Here is a 20,881-nt window from a genome sequence, read left to right as displayed (position 1 = left end):
TTCATGAAACAAAGGACACAAAGGCAGCTTAATGGAAGGGGCTCTGGTACGGTGCAGGGAGGTGGACCAGTGGGGACTGTGGGCCTTCCCATCAGTCCATTTCGCTCTAGCTGCTGCAAAAGGCGTCTAATCCTAGAGGAGTTCTCTCCTCTCACAATCTAGAAGAGAACTGGGGTAGCTATCTCATCCAGGACTTGCCTCTGTCTCTACACTGAATGTCATTTGCAACACTGCAAAACCCAAACCTCTGTTCTTTCAATAAATAGCCCCAGAGGAGAGTGCCCAGCCATCCTCTGTGACCATTCTAGTGTTTGACTGTTGTCAGATCTTGAAAAGTGGGCCTCACAGGGACCTTAAAATACCATCTTGGCCGTTTATGTTTATTTCCTCTGTTTCCTCTGGCTCCTACTGATTAGAGGTGGGAAATAGCCACTCCCCAAGGTTTCCACTTAGAGTATGCCTTTAAATACTTGATCATAATGGGCCCCCTTAACCTACAGTTATCTAAACCTAATAATTTAAAAAACATTTTATGTACTCACTAACTGGATCATAAACTTCTCCACTCTTCTATAATCTCTGCTCCCTGACCCCCAGCTTGCCCTCTAAGAACTCCCCCGCAGTGCTCCTCTCTCCTTTTAGGCACCCACCTCTCTTCCCTTCCTAAGAACCTTTTCATCTTCAATTCACTGACGTTTGAACAGCTGTACAAGCACAAAATGTTTAATTTGGGAACAGTGTCTGTGGGAAGGAATGCTTTGTTAATTTCCAAAGTAATGCAAAGCTTAATTTAGAAAGTCATATAGCAATTCTTTTGGTTCTGAGAGTTTCAGAGATCATAGATTGCATTGCAGAGGCAACCTGCCTGATGATGTTAGCACTTTGCAGTGCTGGGCTTTTCTGCAGCAGCTCCATTTTCATTCTGGTTCAGAGACACAGCGGGTCCCTCCAATAGAAGCATTTACTCCCTGAGGACAGACCCTGTGTCTCATACAGACATTCTGTATGGCCAGGGCCAAGCAAAGCCGAGCAAGTGGCCAATGTCTTTAAATGATAGATTGCGTTGCATTGCCTGTCTGCCCCCTTACTCCTTACTTTGATCTTCAGCTTGGTCCAAACAGGTTCTGGAACTAGGAAAGGATGATGGTTACTGAGTATTGAACAGAGCAGGGACGACTGTGATCAGATCATAGTAATGCTACCTTCCTTGAATCCAGGAGACTTAAAAAAAGTTACAGTGCTGAGACTGGAGTATCATGTCCTAGCAGATCCGATATTGGAACCCGCCTCCAAGGGACACATATGATTAGCATCTGAAAAATAATGAGAATCTGGATAGAACAGATTTGGAGGGAGGGACCATAAAACGTAGGAATCAGGGGCGCCTGGGTGGCTCAGTGGGTTGAAGCCTTTGCCTTCAGCTTGGGTCGTGGTCCCAGGGTCCTGGGATCGAGCCCTGCATCTGGCTCTCTGCTCAGCAGGGAGCCTGTTTCCCGCACCCGCACTCCCCCCACCCCGCTTGCCTCTCTGCCTACTGGTGATCTCTGTCTGTCAAATAAATGAATGAAAATCTTTAAAAAAAAAAACAAACAAACAGAAAACAACACAGGAGTCAGAGGGATCCATCATGACCATCACCATAGTCACAGTGTTTGGGGCTGGAACTGAACCAGCTTCTGCTGAGCGTCACTGCCCAGGAGCCATCTGTATGTTGTACCTGCTCAGGGCCCTCATTTGGCCCTCTGTGGGCTGCCTTCCATCAAACACTGTGGGTGCTTCTTGACTGTCATGGGATATTCTGGAACCTTAAAACATCCTCAGTTACATTTCTTAATTTTCCAGGGCTCAAAGGCCCAGAAAAGAGAATTTAATTTCTGTTCCCCCACAGGGTCAGACATATACAGATTGTGTAATAAACTAGAGGTCTCCAAGGGTCAGTCTGGGAAGGAAGGACATGAGGAAGATCCCTGAGAGAAAGTCACCAGGAAGGAAGATACTCTGGGCAAGTGGGCCAGATCCAGCCAGGCACCTGAACATTGGATAAGAAGAGGTTCCAGGTGGAATGCAGAGCTGAGTCCCTCCATTTCTCCCCTGGAGCCCCTCAACCCCTGATCCCACAAGAGTTGCAGTGTCTTCTGGAAATGAGGGGACTGGGCCTTACTTAAAAAACAAAATACTATGTCACGAGAGGTGTGGGCTTCTTCTCTAAAAGACCTGGAAGACCTTGTCCTTCTGGACAGGTAGAGAGACAACTACTGGAGGTCAGTGGTTTGGGGGAGGAGAACAATGGCTTGCCAGCAACCAGATGGCAGTGGAGAGACTGTAGGGGGGCATGGGCAGCAGGCCTGGAGGACAGAGACGAGAGAATAGACATGAAAGACATGACTGCACAGCTAAGTGGTGGCAGAGTTAGCCACTTCTGCTGCACAGCATACATTTTGTTGAAAGTATTGGTTTTGGCAAAGTATTGAAAGCTTTCTGAGCTCAGCCTATGGATGGGTTCATTTCCAGTTATTTTTCATTTAGATGAAGCCAGCCTAGGATGATACAGAGAAATAGCAAGAAAGAAGCACAGACAGAAACACAGATTCAGAGAAAACCGGATTATAAAAAAAGATACAAAGAGGTACCCAGAGAGCTTGAGAAAAGAGATTAGCGGGAGACTCTGACACGGAGAAAACAATTTGAGGGAGAGAGGGGGAGGGAGACAACGAGACCTATTAAGTCGTGGTTCTGTGAGATGCTGAGTCCCCCAGAATGAGGATCAGGCCGTCCTGCCTTGAGCCCCCTGGTTTAAAAACCCAAGAGGAACCACAAAGGTTCATTGTTTTGTTTGTCCGCAGTTTTGGCTCCCGTCAACCTGGGCGCTGGCGTTCTGACACACTGCCTGAGCTCCCCCTGCTGGCCTGTTTGCAGAATTTCATCATCTGTGTCCAAAGTGGAATCAGATTACGTAAGTCTTCTTGAGCTTTGCCCACCCACTTTTTCCCTTGGTTGCTTTCTTCTTCTTCTTCTTCTTCTTCTTCTTCTTCTTCTCTATTTTTAATGTAACAAGTTCCTGGTTTCTCCGAAGGCTGCTCTCTAACACTGGGTCTTAAATGCCCTGACTGATTACCAGGGCCCTATATGCCCAGTGAGGGCAGTCCTGAGAGACCCACCCTAATGGGGGTGCAGGCAGGAGGCTGGCTGAGCAAGTATATTTAATGAACACACGCCACATACAAAGTGCTGTGGAAGGCCCTGAAGGGAGCTCATCTGGCTTTTAGTCTTCTCGCCTGAAAAATGACTGCAAGAATTAAACTGGTCTTCTGGGGTTGGGGTGAGGGCATTCTAACTGGACCAGTCTTTCAAAATAAGGAAGCCTATCAGGGTAGGAGTGATGGTGACCCCCTTTTATCCCCCCCTTCTCTTTCTCCCTTCATCTTCTCTGCATGAAGAAGAAGAATCGCAATGGCAAAACCCCTGGGGCGGAAAGGAGAGAAACACAAGTCTCCCCAAATGCCAAGCCGATTTTACTGCTAAGAATAGCTTTTATCTCTGGGAGGAAAGGCAGAAGACCTGGTTCTCTCTTCTTCCCTTCAACTCCCCCTCCAACTGAAGGCTGATTTTAAAGGGGCAGTGCTCAGCCATGGGAACGCAGTAAGCCCTGTCTTGCCCAAAATGATTTAGTTTGGAGTCACAGAGGCTGGAGAGGGGCAATGTGGGAGGATAAAATTGAATCCCCGAGGACAAAGAAAGGAGATGAAGAAGGAGGCAAGAGGGAAATGGAGAGGAAGAGAAAGAATAGGACGCAGAAATCTCTGCTACACCCTGAGCCCAGGCTTCTGCAGTCCCCAGGAGATTGACAGGGATAGTGGGACTGTGGGGGTAGGCCCTGGGGTGAGCAGAGGAACCCCGTGAGAATCTAGGCAACGGAATGCCCCAGTTTGGCTGTACTTTGGGAAAGGGGGACAGATTTCTAGACCTCTGGCTGGGATGTATACTCACCGTAAGGAATCCTTGTGAGTCTTCTGCCTCCCATCTACTCAGAGGTTAAAAACCCAAGCAATCTCTTCAAAAATTACATTTTCTTTCATGGAAGTCCTGCATTTCTTTCAGGGCAGAAGGTATAAATGCTCCTAAAACGGTCAGGGGGTTATTCTCAAGAACTCTGATTGAAAATATCAGAAAGGACTCCCTTTCCTTTGTTAACTAAAAACGAAAGAGATTTTTACAGTTAACTGCATTGCAGAAAGCAGTAATGGCCCTCAGGGAAGCAGTTACTCCTTTAGTCCCCTGTTCTGTCCTTGTGGACGCACCTCCCCTCCTCCAGCTCCCTCCTTTCCTCCTGCCACTAGTTCAGCCTTTTGCTCACACTGTCTCCTGGTCTCCCCAGGCTCTGAGTTCCTTCCCCAGTCACCTTTCATGTCCCTCCCAGATCTGCGTCCCTGGCCATAGTGCCCATTTGGAAGGAAAGGAGAGAAAGAGTTGCCATGTCTGTTTGGGATCCTCAAATGTCTGGTGTTGTGCAGCTTTCCAACAGGGCAAGCAGATACCCCACAGAACTCAAGGAGAATCAGCCTCTGGGCCTTCCTTTACTCAACGCAGTCTACCAACCACCTCTGGAAAAACTACTAGACAGACAGTTGACAGCCCACCACTCATACCGTCCCCCTTCTCGAACAGCCTTTGCCCACTATCACCATAAAAGAGTATGGTAGTGACTCATGAGTCAAGGCCTTGGCAGGCAGTGCATAAATACAAATATGGTTATTTATCACAAATGAAAGCGGCTCATAAGTAACTGAAACTGGCCCAGTTCTGTCTGCTTCTGTTGAATAAAAGGGAAAAAATTCACAAACACCAAAAAGTCAAAAATAAAAGAGGAATGATCTGCAGAAGATATCATTTCTCCGTATTTCTATAAGCTGAATAAATTGCAGCAATTTCCTAACTGCTCCTGGAGAAGAAATGATTTGAGAAGAAACCTGCTTAGCCCCTCCACGTTGCGGGTCTGGGCTGCCTATGACCAGCAGAGGGCAGACTTCAGTTAGAAACAGAAACATGCAGAGCAGACGGTGGGGAAAGGGCAATTTAGGATTCCAAGGTTGCAAATTGCTTATTCTATGCTCTGCATAACCCTGGAGATCAGAATCCAAGATTATGGACAGGATAGGAGAAACTAGGTTTCAAGGAATCAGTTCTAAGCAGGGACTGACATGACTGTAAATGTCCCTTTGTTTACAAGAGTCGAGGCTGGTTCTGCATACCCTCCGGGTGCGGCAAGCTCCTCTTCAGTGTGAGTTGCTGCAATGACTTGTCCCCGTGTCCCAGGCCTGCCATGGTCACTCAGAGCTGCATATTGTTTAGAGTGGAGACATCTGGGCTTTGTAACTGACTTGGAAAAGCAGGTGCTGTATCCCAGACATGGTGAAGAAGTTCCTGCTGTTGGTCATTCCCCTTTCTTTGCTGGATATAGAGAAACTGTATTCTCTGGGAAACAGATAGGAATGAAGACCATTAGAAATGCTTCCTGAAGATTTTTGCCTAGCAATTCCATTTCTAGGTAAGTACCCAAGAAAAGTGAAAACATACGTCCACACAAAAACCAGTATATGGGTGTTCATAACAGCATTATTGATCATAGCCCAAAAATGGAAACAACCCAGATGTCCTCGGACTGATGAATGGATAAATACAATTGAATATTATTTAGTCATAAAAAGGGATGAAGTACTAATACATGTTACAACATGGATTAACCTTGAACCCTGCATGCTAACTGGGAGAAGCCAATCACAGCAGACCACATATTGTTATGATTCCATTTATATGAAATGTCCAGAAGAGACAAATTCATAGAAACAAGAAATAGATTAGTGGTTGCTGGGGGAAGGGGGAGATGGGAAGTGACAGTTAATGAGTATGGAAGATGTTCTGAAATTAGATAGTGGTGATATACAACTATGCAAATATACTAAAAAGCACTGAATTGTACACTACAAAACTGTAATTAAAAAAAAAAAAGATTTTGACTAGCTCAGGTGTTCTAGAGGGAAACTCAGAGCAGGAAATAAGGAGAATATAAAGAGAATATTTGGCTTCTGAGAGATCCAAACCCAGTCCTATCACCAAGCAAAGATAAGTGTGTATGTGTGTGTGTGTGTGTATTAGTTTTTATATTTATATATATATTTGGTAGCTTAGTGCAGGCTGGAAATAGAGGTAGCCAAAGCCAGTATAGAAGGCAAGGAGAATTTTCCACAAAGCTGAACTGATCCTGTATCTTCTCCAACTGACTGACTTGTGAAGGGCTGACACCTCTGTGAGGGTACAGGCATGGCAATATGGGTACTATTCCCCTCAAGGCGAGAGGGTCACCTCTGCGCTGATGTCATGGTGCCCCCCAGGCAGAGGGAAAGAAGGGAGAGTCACACTCCTCAGGCTACAATAACAACACAGATTTTCCGAGATCTCAGGGGCTGATGAAGAAGGAAGGTGTGGTCACACCTGAGTTCCATGTGTACAATGTGTAATGCCCATGAGAATCTAGAAGCTAATTCCCTGTTCTTTCTGTAGCTCCCACAGCACCTTGCAGAGGCTGAGCCCATGCGAGCCTTAGTAAATACTTGGGAAAAGTGGAAGAAGGAAGAAATAGAGAGGATACAACCTAAAAGGCTTAGTGAAGTACCCTGGGATGACTGGAGCCATGCGATGTATAGCCTTGGCCAACATACCACAAAGGAAGTGTCCCTTAGAGGGAAGGACAAAGAGACATGACTTTGCTCATTCTTTCTATCGGAACCACCCACTCACATGTCACTGGGCCTATCTTGTTGAGTCCTGAGACGTGAAGCAGAGCAAGATCCCAGGCACACCTGAGCGCGTCCTTCTAGTACAACATGCTTGATAAGTCTTTCCTTTCTTACTTTCACCCAGTTCCTGGACACAAACTGTTATTCATTAATATTCTTGTGTACTAGGGAGTCAGAATTTGCTTCATCTCTAAGATACACTGTGAGGAAATACTATGAAAGTGCGTGTTTTAAAATGTGTTTACTGATTAAAAAAAGAAATAGCAACTTTTGGTTCTGTAATTGCTTAAGGTGACCAGGGAAAGCAGGGATCCTGGAGTATGATAAAATATTTTCCAGTCCCGTGTTTTTCTTCAAGTCTGGTCCTCTGGGTGAATACTACGCATTTTAGGGAACCTGGGACCATGTCTAACTATGTCTTAAAAAATCTGCTTAATTACAGATTCAGCCAAGTGATGGGAACTCAGTAACTAATTATGTAGCTAGAGCTTCCAACAGGCATAGAAACCAGAGCTCACAACACTCCAACTACATGGTAAATAGGGGTTAAGAACAACTGGCCCGATGCCAATTATTTTTAATAAATTATATGAGTTCAGTGGTAGTAAGAATTAGATTCGGGAGTTGAGCAGATCTGGATTTAAAGCTTGGCCTTTTCCTTCAGCTATCCCTCTAGTAAATGTACATCGATCACCTTCTGTGTATCAGGCACCGTGTTCAGCACTGAAGATAGCATCAAGAACGAGACAGTCTCCGTCCTGAGGGAGCTCACAGTCCCCACAGCTTCCTAAAACACCTGTTTTCTTAAAGCAGTTGCTAAACCTTTCTGCATCTAGAGCTGTAAATGCAGGGGGAGAAATCATACCTAATTTGAAACTTATAGTAAGAATTAAACTGAATCACATAAATAAAATGCACCGGATAGGATATTGCATTTTAAAAACGGCTGCTTTTCTTCCCCTTATAAACACTTGGTATCATTTCATCAGTTACTACCACATGCTAGCGTCTTTCACTGAACATTCCTAGTTTAAGGTGAGTCAAGGCCTTGAATGGAAACGCCAGAGCGAGGCCATTAGGAAACATTCCGAGGACTTCAGGGTAATAGGTGTCACATAAACAAACAGTACAGGACAGACGCTGATCCAAATCCAGTCCTCGGGTCTCGGTCTTCTGACGCATAAAAGGAGAACCTTTGCTTTTCTCTGCCTCGGCTTCTCTCCTCCCTCGTTCCTTTCACTGTGAGGCAGTCTCCACCCTCCCTGCTGTTCCTTCTCACTCCTCGCCACTAACTGTGCGCAGGGCCCCCTGACTTAGACACAGAGGCCTCTCCCGTGCGCAAAACAGGCACTGTGCTGGCTGAGTTCAGGGTTTTGCTAAATATGGACTTTTAATGACTCAAATGATTTAGTCATTTCATGGATTTCTGAAAGAAGATTGAGGCGGGGAGAGGTCGTGACTTGCGCAGGGTCCCAGCATCTACGTAGAGTTGGGAATCTGAAGCTGCTTGTGCCCAAGCCCTCCAGAGCTTGGGTCTGGCCATCTCCATCTGTCATGCATTTCAAAGACCTTTCTTACTGTGCCAATACAGTAAAAATAATTTTGTTCAGGGCTCAGTCAGTTGAGCCTCTGCCTTTGGCTCAGGTCATGGTCCCAGAGTCCTGGGATGGAGCCCCACATCAGGCTCCCTCCCTGCTTCTCCCTCTTCCTCTACTCCTTGCCCCACTGTGCTCACTGTCCCTCTCTCTGTCTCCCAAATAAATAAAATCTTTAAAAGAAAAAATTTTTTTTCAGGTACTAAGCTATTGTAGTTGTTTTAGGTTGGTGCTTTCTAGAAGGCACAAACTGATTAGACTTATCCTGCTTTAAGAGACCCTTCATTTAGCAAATGTACTTGGATTTTGTGACTGCCATGCTAAAAGTCCTAAAAATAAACGTAATAAGAAGCTGCACTTGGGTCCAGCAGTCAAGAGGATAAAATTGGATTCCTTCCAAAGCCAGTGTTTACACTTGGATGCCTCTTGCTTTCTCATCTACTTTAACAAGCTATTTCATAGGTAACTTTATTTTTAAAGATAGTTTCTTTTCTTTTTTAAGGGGAGAAGGTTTTTAGGAGAGCAAGGAACTTAAACTCAAAAGAGATTTGGACTCTAGTCCCAGTTCTGCTGGGTGACCTTAGCTTAATCACTTGCCCTCTTTGAGCCTAAACTCCATGTTCGTACAATGCATGGGGTGGACTGGCCTGGGGGTTTTCACACTGTGGTCAGTGGGGCCCAAGGATTTGCAGGACATGTTCTGGGCCTCACTGGCCGATCTAATGTGGAGGCTGGGGGTGTGGGAGGCTGGGGCCCCACAGCCATACTGTTTTCTCCCATCCCCTACTCAGAGCAGCATCTGTTTTGTTTGCCTTCCAGGGGGAGAGTCTACATGAGATTTTATTTGAAGGAAAGGTTCTGCTATTTCTTTAGCATTTAAAAGTCACCAGCACAGCTCAATGCTCTGAAAGAATCTTTCTTGTTCTAACATTCTCTAGTTTCTAAGCTCAAAGATTTGCTCCCAATTTTTTTCTTTTTAGAGGTTTCTTTGCTGCTATGGACACACTCACCAATCACCCTTTAATTATAAACACTTCCTCTGCTGCCCCTAGCTGACTGCTAACTATGCATTATGCCAGGCGTAAAGATCCTGGAAATCAGCTTGCCTGGTAATTCTGCCTTAATAGCGTTTCAACCGGCAGGGAAGAACATTTGCAGCAATGTTCATTTGCTGACCGGGGATTTTATTTATTATTATTATTTTAACTTGCAGGCATTTGTTCCATCCACCTTGGAAAAACAGTTCCAGATTCGTCCCCAGCCCTGGCCAGCACAGCAGCGCCCTCATTTGTATGCTGTGGCTTTGTCTCCCGAAGGACATTCTGCATCGCCATTCCTCACTGCTCCCCACGGTGCTGAGTGGCTATGCAGATGGGCTCTCACATCCTCTCTGGCACATTTCGTTTTGGGGGCTGTCTGTCTCGCTGTGGGCTCCCTGAGTCCCCTCTGCACGCCAGTGGTCTCCGGCTGCCATCGCAGTGGGTACGAGCCAGGCTGTGCCCGCCCAGCCCTTCCTCGAGCACCCTAAGCTCTTTCTGGTGCGGATTTAGTTCACACACGAGGTGGCTGCTCTGCCCAGAATGGAGCAAGAGCACTTTTCCTTTACAAAGAACTGATTTGGGTTTTCATCGAAAATCCACTAGTGCTAAGAGGAGATAAAGATAAATCAGCATTTTCTGCTCACGGCAGGTCAGAAAGGTTGAACAACTTGCTGCCAGTGGAGTAAAATCAGGATATGGGGTGGGGAAGGCGAACAGGGAGTGACTCAGGGCCTGTTCCGTATCACACGGTGTTCTTCACCTCATTTAATCCTTGTCATAACCCTCCGAGGTAGGTATTCCGATCCCCGTTTGTCATAGGAAGAAACTGAGGCTTGGGGAGGTAGAATGACTTGTCTAGCACACAGTTAGGAAGTGACAGATGCAGGTACTGAACTTTCTCTCTGGCACCAAATACCATGTTCTTTCCACTGCACCATGCTGCCTTCTTGATGAGCATGCTGACTCATTTGGGAAGTTATGTAAGCTTGTAAATCACATTGAGATTCCCAGATAATGCGAGTGCATAAAGGAGAAAAAAGTATTGCCACGACAGCTTCGGTGCACCAGTGGGGACAAAGGCACACTGCTGTCTGGGAAAGGTTATACAAAAGTATTGGGAGGTAAAGGTCTGCACCAGTGGAATCCAAACCAGAGGCAATCATTTAACCTGTTCTGTAAATAGACAAGGTTTTAATTATAAACCTATGAATAAAGCTATAAAGCTACATATCCATTGAACTCGGGAGTCCAACCCAAACTTTGGGCACCTACAGTAGGTATACCAAAGGTACCCAGGACCGTAGAGCTCAGTACCACTCAAGGCAGTCACTCCCGTAGGGGAAATAAGCAAGAGTGGTCTTTAGCATAATCCACATAGCCTTTTGATTGAATAAAGAAGTATCAGAAGCAGATATGCACTTTAGAAAGCTGTCCCTCATCTCTGGGTGGGAGGGAGCAAAATGGTAGGTAATACAATGTTGTTGGTGCCCTGCCTTTCCCTGGGCATTCACCATTATACAGTGAAGGCCCATGACCTTCTGGGTCCTGGCTGGCAGCATGCTCAGCCCATGCACAGTGCAGGCCAGAAGTGCTAGGGACTTCTTGCCCCTGGGAGCAGCCATAAAGCAATGATAGGTGGAGAACTGATAGATACATAGTAGCCCAACTCCCTTGCTTGTTGGTTGGGATAAGGCTGAGGCATATTCTGTACTGTCTCCCAGACTTTTCCAGTGGGATGGAGCTCCAGTGTCCAGTGCTTGATAACACATCCTGTATTGGCTTCTTTCACTTCTGTCTCGTTCCCCAGCTCAGCTTCCAGGTTTCCTGGGATCTATCTTGAATAAACAATTTATACTCAAATCCTTGTCTCAGGCTCTGTTTCTGGGGGGGAGCCCAAATAAAAATGTTTCAATAACCTCAGTGTAGAGATAGAAAACAGGTCCCCAGACAAAAGGAGCAGAAGTGGGGGTGTAAGAGAAGGAGATGGAGATGAGCAATATTCATCCTGAGGTTTAGGATTGCTAAACTGGTTAAATGGAGTGCCGAAGAAGGGAGAAGAGGGATGAAGCTACAAGGACTGTGGATCTGGGGCTTGAGCTTCTGGGTGGTTGCTGATGCCTTGAACTGAACTAAGGAATATATTTGGGGGTAAGAAAGTAAATCCAATTACGGATATGTAGGAGAAAAGTGGCATCTGGCTCTGTGATGTCATTTGCAAGAGTGAAAGTACCCCCTTTGCTAAAAGCATCTTCCCAAACTGCTTACCATAGTGCTTGAAATTCTAAATTACTCATTCCTTTGGCTTGCTTTTTCCAGAATCCTATTTTTAAAATGCTCCTGAGATTATTGATAATTTTGTTACGTGTGATAATAGCATTGTGGTTATGTAGGAAAAAAACCTCCTCAACTGTTAGAAATACAGGCTGAAGTATTTATGGGTTGAATGAAACAGTCAGGGATTGCTTTAAAATAATCCAGCAAAAACAAAAGTGAAATGTATATACAGGAGGATAGATAAAATGACATTGGTAAAATATTTAAAACTGTAAAAGGCTCAGGGTGAGTATAAGGGGTTCATTGTATCATTTCCTGTACTTTTGTGTACATTTAAAAATTTCCATGATAAAAGAAAGATATTACCTCAATATCTCAAAAGTGGGAAGATATCACATCCAACTGCTTTTATCACTTGTGAAAAACAACCACAAAAGTGTGTATTAAAACTTTGGTTGGATTTTATATTTTTGGAATATTTAGAATAAAAGGAGGCTGGTCCTTTTAAGAAATAGACTTGTTAGGGGCAGGAGTTTAAAGAGAAAAGAAACTAGGACTTGGATGTAGAATATCATTTTGCCAACGGGTCTTTACTACCACTCTCTTGAGAAGAAGAAGGTATCTAACAATTTCCTCTCATGCCCTGCCATAATGGTTCTATCGTCAGGTACTTGGAATGAATGATCTCATTTTAAGAAACTGAGGCTAAAGAGATTAACTCTTCAGCCTAAAGACCCGTAAGATAATTAATCTCAGGGGCACTGGGAGAGGGTCCTGGGTCTGAAGCTCCATTGCATCTGGGTTCAAAGTTTGCTGTTGTTCCACAGTCTTCAGACCCACTGTGGTCGGTCCTAGGTCCACTCACAATTCAGAGACGTGGTCACTCACAAACTGACTCCCACTGAACTGATTTTCTGGGCTTGGCCTGCTTCTGTTTAGATGGAGCTGAAACCAAGAGAAATTAAGAGCATGTCCTCCTGGGCAGAGACAACAGGGTGATAAAAGCTCACAGATGAAGTAAGGAGTGTCAAGGAAGCATGGGTTGCCAGAAAAGCCTGAGGTGGACACAGTAGCCAGAAGAGCCAATAGGGGCAAGAAGCAAAGATAAACTGAACTATAACACAGCAAATAACTCCACGAGTAAATGTAAAATGTTCAGAAAAATCAGTGTTTAAGCAGTTATTTATACTTTTTTTTTAAACCAACTTTAAGGTTAAGTAAAAGATAATTTTTAAAAATATTTTATTTGTTTGACAGAGAGAGAGAGAGAGCAAGAGAGGGAACACAGCAGGGGGAGTGGGAGATGTGGGCTCCCCACATCCCCACGTCGATGCAGGGCGATCCCAGGACCCTGTGGTCATGACCTGAGCCGAAGGCAAACGCTTAACAACTGAGCCACCCAGGTGCACCAAAAGAGATAATTCAATTATAATAATTTCTTCTTTTTGGTGTATTATGTCTCTATAATAGTACAGAAATTATTATCCATAATAAAGACTACAGAAAAATGCTTATTTAAAAACTTAAGTGAAAAGCAAAATACAATATATCTATAGCATGATTACAATTTTCTGAAAACATCCTTGATGTGGATGGAAATAGTAGAAGAAAAAAATTGAAAAAACTTGAGGATTTCATTGTAGAAATATGGAATTTTATTTTAATTTTATTTTAATTTTCATTCTATAATTTATATGTTTTATTTTCTTATAATGAAATGTATTATTTTGGGAATGTAAAAAAAATGGTTAAGAAGTAAATCAAAGAAATACATTTTTCTTTTTATCCTGTTTAATCCAGGGTAATGAAGATGCTTATACAAATGAAAGAACTGAGTGATATTTATGGCTTCCTGTTGAGAAGAGAAATAGAATTTGGTAGAAAATCTGAGCAAGTGATCGTGACTTGCATCTTTGCTGCCCTCAGTCAGCCATCTGCAAGTGCGCCAACCTTCTCACTGGGCCTCCACCCTCTGTTTGATCAAGATGACCGTGATCACTGAGAGATCTGCTCACCTGAAGATCACACTGATGGTAAGAGAGCACAGACTGTTAGCCAGGTCTCTCTAGACCTCAGGAGCTTAAATTCATATGCCAACCTTTAAACAAAAGATTTTATTTATTTATTTGAGAGACAGAAAGAGAACACAAGCAGGGAGAGTGGCAGGTCAAGGGAGAAGCAGGCTCCCCGCTGAGCAGGGAGGCCCATATAGGACTGGATCCCATGACCCTGAGATCACGACCTGAGCCAAAGGCAGATGCTTAACCGACTGAGCTACCCAGGCACCCCATATGCCAACATTTTCACTTAGTCATCTCCTCGGCATTTTTAAAAAGTCATATGAGTTAGACTCTCTCTCTCAGGGGCCCTGATAATCTTTCAGGGGCCAGAATGTTGCTGCATTTTAGAAATCAGAGTCAACGCATCCAAAAATGTCAATAGTATCTTTTATTCGAATAGAGACCTCTTCAAACCTGTTAAATTGAAAGTTATACTACTCCCACTTAAAATTTGTACAGAGTTTCTTCATGGAGGGGGGCAGTGAGAATAGTTTCTACTCACTGACTCTGAAATTGAAATATTGGGTATCAGTAGCTCTCTCAAAGAGGCTTTTACCAGAACCTAAGAAAAGAAATACAAAATGTTTTGTTATAATTCAACCAGCGCTGGAGCCTACAATGTGAGTCCTGAGCCAGACTCTTCAGGAGACATGCAGAGTAAGAAATAGAACTTGCTCTTAAAGGAGAGGGAGAAAAAAAATAATCCTAAAATTGCCTGTAATATCAAGAAGAATAAAAGAAATAGTATGCATATTTAGGGAAGAGAAAAATCACCTCGATTTAAGGGTCTTATGGGAAGGATTCCAGAAGTTAGGGTGTTTCAAATGGACCTTGATAGACATAAGATTTTAGGCAGCCACAGACAGCACGGAGAGAGGGCATGGATGGCATTGATGAAAGGAAAACTATCAGCAAGCAAACACAAAGATCAATAAAAAGTCAACACTTCTGTTCCAAATTTTTGTAAATGGAAGTGGCCCTGTGAACTAAGGAGCCCGGGGTCATGGCTAGGCCTATGGCTGCACTTTGTTTTGCTGAGTACAGACTTGGAAGCAGGTGGAGGAGGAGGTTGCTTGGCTAGAGGGGTTTCCCGAGCACACTCACCAGGGGAGCAAAAGAAGAGCTGTAAGACAGTCCAGCTGCTGTAGCGACAAGCCTGGGGGGAAAGCATTGATGTTAAGAGGGCACTGTTAGGGCTTTTTACTTCGTAATGTACCCTCTCCTCTTTAACCACACAAAATCTTCAGTAAAGAGCTACATTGGACTTGAGCTTTTAATTCACAGGTGAAGGGGAGTGAAAAAGTAGTGAGTGTGGAGAATGGCTGAAAGTGAGCAGGGGATGAAAGTAGGGGCAGCAAGAAGGATGCAGGTATATTTGGTTAACATACTTACTTTAAAGTGAAGAAAGGCAACTTATCAGTGAGTGTTTCACCAGGCACTGTGCCAGTGTTGGGATGCAGGGTGAGTCCAGCTTGCTGTGGGGTGTCTAGTTGGGGTGGAGGTGGGTGGAGGTGGGTGGAGGTGGGACAGAGATTAACTACATAAAGGATTGTAATTAGTGTTATAAAGTAGAGGTCTACAATGCTACAAAAGCTTGTAGAGGGATTTGACCTTATGGATTAGTTAAGGGCCTACAGAATTGTGTTAGTTCTGAAGGATGAATAGGAGTATAGTGTGTACTATTTAAGGCAGAAGAAAGAGTAAATGCAAAGGCCCTGTGGAAGGAAGGAAGTGAAAAGAGGCTAGTGTGGCTGGAGAATGAACAGTGATGGGGAGCATGGAATCAAACTCAGCTGAAAAGACAGGAAGTGGACCTTAGTGGGTCTTGAAGTCATGTAAGGGTTTAAAAGGGGGTGGTAGGATAGGTATATTTTAAAAGGTCATTCGAGGAACTCCTGGTTGGCTCAGTTGGTTAAGGGTTGGACTCTTGGTTTCAGCTCAGGTTGTGATTTCATGAGTCATGAGATAAAGTTCTGTCCAGAGGCCCATGTCAGGACTCAGGGCTCAGTGGGGAGTCTGCATTAAGATTCTCTTCCTCTGCTCTTCCCCCTACTCCTGTACATGTGCACATGCTCTCACTCTTTCTCTAAAATAAATAAATAAGTCTTAAAAAATAATAAAAAGTGCTGTATGGTAAAGAAATGGGAGTATGGTAAGAGTGGACGTAGGTAAGAAAATCAGCCAGGAGGATATCACTCTCCCCAAGCAAAAGATGATGATAAGGCAGCACTTTATACCACAGAAAAAAGCATGACATAACCTCAGCTAAGAGGATCAACCCTCTTTTATGTTAAATTGACACCCTGCAAGAAAATGTCACCTTACACTCTGTAGGAAACTTATTGTTCCTTTCAAGTACAAATATGTCCTTATGTAAGTGACTTTAGTAATAAGAACAGATATATGCTAAGACTAGGAAGAAAAGACTGTCTCTGAAGGAGAGAAATACAAAATGTAATATTCATAAGCTTTTGGATATGTCTACATGACAGATGTGTTTCTAAGTGTACTGTATATTTTAAGCAGGAATCTTTTTTTCCTGGTTGGTTTGTATACAGCACACTAAATGGATGGAATGAGCAAACCATTATGTATGAGTTGCTTTGTCTTTTGGTAAAAACAATTCACAGATGCATGCACATTAAGTTGTTTACATATCACCTTCAATTCACCCTCTGTATTCTAATTTTGCAGAAGGAGAAATGAACAAACCACAATGGCACTGGAAAATTATATGCACTTCTATATTGGAAATAGATCAAGGGCACATGGGTGAATAAAGATATAAGAGACCTAAACCACATAATTAACAAACTTAATCTAAACCTTGCATTCAACAACTACAGAGTATCCAATTTTTTTTAAGCTCACATGGAACTGTTGTAAAAATGACCATGTATGATTACAAGGCTTTGTTCACTTTGTAATAACTCACTGAAGAGCATAGATATGATTTGTGCATTTTTCTTTCTATATGTATGTTAAATTTTAAAAAAGTGGTTTGTTAAAAAACAAAAACAAACAAACAAAAACTGCCCATAAATGAAGTCCCAAAGAAAGTTGCAGCCAGGGGTACCTGAGGGGCTCAGTCAGATAAGCTTCAGGTCTGCCTTTGGCTCAGGTCATGATCCCAGGGATCAAACCCTGCATTGGGCTCCTTGCTCAGCAGGAAGGGGAGCCTGCTTTTCCCTCCCCCTCTGCCTACTGCTACCCCTGCTTGTGCTCTTTCTCTCTGTCAAATAAATAAATAAAATCTTAAGAAAAATTCTCAGCAAATTTCAAGGGATTAATACTACACAATAATGCAATTACATTAGAAATTAACAAAAAAAATAGACAAAACAAAATAATCTTTGGAAAGTGGAAAATGCATTTCTAAATAACTTATGTTAAGGAAAAAACACAACAGAAATTATGAAATATTAAGAACTACATGACAATGAAAATACTACTTACTAAAGGGCACCTGGGTGGCAGAGTCAGTTAAGTGGTTAAGAGACTGCCTTTGGCTAAGGTCATAATCCTAGGGTCCTGGGATTAAAGTCTCACATCAGGCTTCTTGCTCAGCAGGGAGTCTGCTTCTTCCCCTGAGCCTACCCCTCTCACACTCTCTCTTTCTGTAATAAATAAATAAAATCTTTTAAAAAATGAAAAAAAGAAAATATTAATAAAAACTGATGGGGATACTGCTAGAATGACATGTACAGAATTATATGCATAAAAAATTATAAAACATAAAAATGAAAATGAATGAGGTAAACATTCTGCTTAAGAAACTGGAAAAAGAACATTAGAGTACTCTCAAGAAAAATAAAAGAAATAAGTATAAGAGGAAAATTGATTAGAGATGATAAACAAAATAAAAAGTGGGCTCTCTCAAAAGACAAGGTAGACACCCATCCTCTAGCAGGATGGATGAAGAAAAAAAGATGCAATAAATAAACAACTGGTGCAGCCATTGTAGAAAACTGTACAGGGTTTCCTCAAAATATTAAAAATACAATTACCTATAATCCAGGAAGAGCAGTACTGGGATTTACCCCCAAAATACAAAAAATCTAATTCAATGGGCTACATGTACCCCTATGTTTATGGTAACATTATCTACATTATCTACAATAGCCAAACCATGGAAGCAGCCCAAGTATGCATTGATAGATGAATGGATAAAAAAGATGGAAATTACTCAGTCATAAGAAAGAATGAAATCTTGCCATTTGCAACAACAGGAACAGAGCTAAAGAGTATTATGCTGAGTGAAGTAAGTCAGGCAGAGGAAGACAAATTTCATGTGCTCTCACTCATATGTGGAATTTAAGAAGCAAAACGAGCAAAGGAAAAAAATGAAACAGAGAGAGAGACAAACCAAGAAGCAGATTCTTCACTATAGGGAACAAACTGATGGTTACCAAAAGAGACATGGGTGAAGGATAGGAAAAATAGGGGATGGGGATTAAGGAGGGCATGAAAACAATATTAGAAACAAAAAGAGGATCATAATTACAAAGACAGTGGAGAGTGAAAGAAAAATCATAAGATAAAATTAGAAGTTTATAGCAGTAAGCTTCAAACAAGATATTTAAGAAAATTTAAATAACCAAAATTCATTCCAGAGAAGAAAACCTGACAAAACCCAAAGCCATTACAGAAATTGAATTGATAGTCAAAAGTCTCCTCTGAAAATAAAAAGAAAGACCCAGACAGTTTTAAAAGATAATTTACAGAGTCTTCAGGGAATATAGCTCCTGTCTTGAATAAACCATTTTGGAGAATTAAAAAAAAAAAAAAAGAAAAGAAATGTATCCAATTCATTTCATGTAAATATACTACCAAAACTACACAAGAACAAAATTTAAAAAGACAATTATAGAGCCAATTCATCTATGAACTTAAATGGTAAAATTCTAAATAAAATGCTAATAAATGTAATTCAACTTAATTATTTGATCAGTGTATTAAAAAACATACCATGCCATGAAATAGAGTCAGTTTCAGAATGCAAAATATTCCACTTCAGAACAACCTACTAAGGCTCTCTATGTTTTTAACAGATTAACAAAACAACCATATGACTATATAACAAAAATGTAGAATTAGTATTTGATCAATTATCGCTCATCCATGATTAAAAAACCACTTTTGGCAAGGAATATAAGAGAATTTTCTTAACCTGATAAAGGGCTTCTATCAAATCCTACAGCAAATATTCAAAGGTGAACAAAATTCCTGTTAAAGCTAGGAACAAGATAGGAGACTCTCTATTTCTACTATTATAAAACATTGTACTGTAGGTCCTAGCTAAGCATAAGAGAAATAAACAAGTATGAGATTTGGAAAAGAAAAGGCAAAATTGCTATTTTCACAAGCTCTGACCAACTCCATAGATCAATCCAAAAGAATGAATGGAAAAGCCAACAGAACTAATGAAAAGTTCAACAAGGGTACTGGTTCCAAGTTCAGTGTATAAAAATCAGTAATATTACTATACAACAGCAATAACCATTTAGAAAATGTAACAGGAAAAGAAATAATTAACCATAACAATGGAATCTATAATGTAGCAGAATAATTTAATATAGGAGGTGAGAATTCTTTATGGAGAAATTTATAAAACATGATCGAAGGCCATAAAGGACCTGACTAATAGATCACAGATGGGAAGATGAAATATAAAAATATTTGTTCACCTCAAATCAAGCTATATATTTAGTGCAGTTCCAATCAAAATTCCAATAGATTTTTCTTCTCATGGAACTTAACCACTTACTACTAAATTAATCTGAAAAAGAAAATGGAGAGATTTATCCCCTTGAAATACCAAGAGTTATTATAAAGCTATAGTAGAAACAGATAGAAAGTGATGTATGTTTGTAATAGGCTGTGTAGTCTTAACGTGCCTGCCCAATATACCATTTCTGAAGCAAGTAGTTCCATGTGAGTCTTCTCCAAATACGGTAAGTTTCTGTGACTTACGTGTATCTACTGGGTAAAAACAGTCGTGTAACCTTCTTCATGACTGATTTGGACAGTGTCCAAATCAGCAAAGCCACAGGTAAGTTGGATACAGAGAAAGCCACCCTCCCATGTGGTACTTTAAGGCAATCTAGATTGAATACTGTCAAACTGACTCAATAATATCCTCTTTTGGAGGAAGAGTTAATGCTAGATAAACAAAGAGAAAGTGGTTTAGTTGAGTCTCCTTGCAATTAAATTAAGTCACATAGCACTTTCTGTCTCTTCCTTGCAGTCTTAATAAGACTGATAAATGGGAAGATCAGGCTTTGATGGGACTTGAAACTTACATAATTTGGGGCATGGGGCAGGGTGGAGATGGGGGTGGGATGGAGGTGCTTCTTTAAGGAAAAATGCCAATGATGACTAGAAGAATTTCCCACAGATTAGCTTCTGGTTCTGTATATTTTTAACCTTACTTCTCCTTCTCTACCCATGTATTTCCAGGGCCAGGATTCACAGGACACGTTCACATCATAACACAAATTCCCATCCTGTAACTTCATGGCACACTGGGAGTCAACAATACCCCTGGAAGACATTCCTGCACCTGGATGGCTAGCAGTAATTTAATTCCACTTGAAATTGATGTGAATCAAATAAATATATCCCACTAAATTCAAATCTCTTTTCCCAGATCGCCCAAATGCCTCAGGCCACTGTGATCCACCCAACAGGAGAGAAAATGTGATAGAAGGTAAGGAAGTCAGAGAGGAGAAACACAACAGTCTTATTAGGCAATCGTGATTTAAATATCTTACTTTTTCTAATTTTACAAGAACAGAATGGCCATGTGAGCACATTTCTGGAGAGGGTTCATGTAAGGAGGGGCCCTGCATTAGTTTGGCAGTATATCCGTTGCTGATATTCAATGTTAGGACAAGATTTTTTAAAACAAGAATAAAGGAAAATGCTCACTATACATCAGCTGCTGTTAATCACTGATAAGTTAAATCTCTGGGCATTGGGTTTGTTCACAAATTTACCTATGATCCTACCCAATAAGAGAAAGAGTGCTTTTCATAAACAGGAACTTCTCTGCCTCTTACAGTTTTTGTATTCACCTATCTATCCTCTGTTCCCTGAAATCCTGTTCCAGTCTTGTA

The 20,881-nt window shown here is 42.0% G+C and overlaps 1 long non-coding RNA gene across 1 annotated transcript; it reads left to right on the top strand.

Moving 5' to 3' along the window:
• The first annotated feature begins 2,848 nt into the window (after nucleotides 1-2,848).
• Nucleotides 2,849-20,481, top strand: LOC131825910 (uncharacterized). Its single transcript, XR_009351367.1, has 3 exons — nucleotides 2,849-2,953; nucleotides 13,504-13,736; nucleotides 20,223-20,481. It is a non-coding gene; the product is annotated as an uncharacterized LOC131825910 (long non-coding RNA).
• Nucleotides 20,482-20,881: the final 400 nt, after the last annotated feature.

This window comes from Mustela lutreola, chromosome 2 (assembly GCF_030435805.1).
Source record: "Mustela lutreola isolate mMusLut2 chromosome 2, mMusLut2.pri, whole genome shotgun sequence".
Classification (NCBI taxonomy): domain Eukaryota; kingdom Metazoa; phylum Chordata; class Mammalia; order Carnivora; family Mustelidae; genus Mustela; species Mustela lutreola.
This window is presented reverse-complemented; position numbering and strand designations above follow the sequence as displayed.